The sequence below is a fragment of the Astatotilapia calliptera genome, chromosome 1 (genome assembly GCF_964374335.1).
Source record: "Astatotilapia calliptera chromosome 1, fAstCal68.1, whole genome shotgun sequence".
Classification (NCBI taxonomy): domain Eukaryota; kingdom Metazoa; phylum Chordata; class Actinopteri; order Cichliformes; family Cichlidae; genus Astatotilapia; species Astatotilapia calliptera.
The window spans coordinates 21,111,071-21,112,791 of record NC_137422.1 but is presented as its reverse complement, the minus strand read 5'-3'; the positions used below and the strand labels follow the sequence as shown (position 1 = coordinate 21,112,791).

Sequence of the window (1,721 nt, the reverse complement as noted above, 5' to 3'; positions counted from 1 at the left end):
CATTGCTCCATCGTGGTGCTAAATCTCTCTGACTAGTCAGATTGCACATAGTTAACAGAGGTGTCAGATAACTATTGTTAAACTATTAACCACCAACTACCAACTATTAACTACCAACTCTTCCCTCTCGTGATATTAAGACCAGAGTGGGCTTGCTAGCTAAGCTAATGACTGAGGAGAACCTAGTGGCTTTAGCTTTTGAGCTACCTGTACACAATAGTTAGCATTCAGTACACATGCTTCTTTTGATTTAAACAGCTTTATCTATTCCAGTGTCCCCTGCACTCACACAGACATGTTTTTCTTTCTCTCAGCAGATTCATTATATGACTTGTTGCTGTCAAGGGTTAGTGAAAAGGTGAGTGTTCACCATAAGCATTTTAAGGATGTTCAGAAATTACACTTGTCATGGCTGTTGTGTTTCAGTGAAAACCCTAAAATATACCTGAGGAAGCCTTCATTGTTGTATAGCAGGTTGCAAGTCTAACTTAAAAATTACATTGCTTTAAATCATCATCAGCTTTCATCTTCTGTGTCACAATGTGAAACTATAGATCCTTTATAGATACATATGAACAGCACTCCAGTAAATGTGTCAGTTAATTATTACATTATTATTATCTCTGCATATTACTGTTTCTCATTACATATTGCATTCTCATTTGTTGTTGTTGTTGTTTTTGTTGGGCAGTTATTTGTCTCTTCTGATCTGCATTTAGTTTTGCCGTTACACAATATAATCTAAAATTAATAGATCGATAACCGATTTTTAATTATTAAATATGGAATAATTTTAAGCTACCACTTAACCTAACCTCTTTGGACATACACACAACTCTGACACAGGAAAAACATGCAGACTTCCACCACAAACATACTCTTTGCAAATTTTTCAGCTTCTATTGGTGATCTATCTATCTATCTATCTATCTATCTATCTATCTATCTATCTATCTATCTATCTTAATGTAAATTAAATGTTTAGTCACTAATTACTGTTGTATTTTATTCAACAATTCAACAGATGCCTCTTTAAGATTAACACCTAGCAACAGATGATAAAGAGGAGCCGAACACTGAGCAGGTGGTTGGCAGTCATCTTCCCTGATATCATGCGAAACTGTTCTCATCTGTGAAGAGAACGGGATGCCCAAGGAGGACCAGCCAGTTCCAGTATTCTCTGGGGAATTTCATACAATTTGCATGGTGCTGGACTGTGAGCAAAAGTCCCACTAAAGGACTGGCTGTTTTTGTCCCATTCCTCCTTGCACAAAGACATTGGTCCTTAGGCTCAGTTTGTGCCTTTCTGTCCTGTCCTGCTTTCTTCATGTACTAGCCCATCCCTTGGTATCTCTACCACAAGCTTGAGACTGTGCTTGGAGACACAGAAAACCTTCTTGCAACTGCACCTATGGACATCTCCACAGTGGAATGATTGTAGAGCAAACATTTTTTTTAAATGACCCTTTTTTTTGTATTTTCTCTGATCTACACAAGATAAAAAGTATGCACACATGGTGTCAGGCTGTTTTGTTGCAGTGACACTGGTATATTCCACAAAGTGGACGCAATAATGACGAAGGAGGGCTATTTCCAAATTCTTCAACTTCTTCAACAGCTATATTGTTGAAATTTGGAAAACTTGGTGTTTCAAAATGTCCATGATCCCTAATTTTGAAATGGATAAAGGCTAACATTTAGCGTCTGAAAGACCTTCCCAA

General features: G+C 37.4%; 1 long non-coding RNA gene across 1 annotated transcript; it reads left to right on the top strand.

Annotated features, from left to right (window-relative positions):
• The first annotated feature begins 219 nt into the window (after window positions 1–219).
• On the top strand, window positions 220–1,515 carry LOC113022262 (uncharacterized). The gene is made up of 2 exons (XR_003272411.2): window positions 220–358; window positions 1,025–1,515. It is a non-coding gene; the product is annotated as an uncharacterized LOC113022262 (long non-coding RNA).
• The last annotated feature ends 206 nt before the right edge of the window (window positions 1,516–1,721 follow it).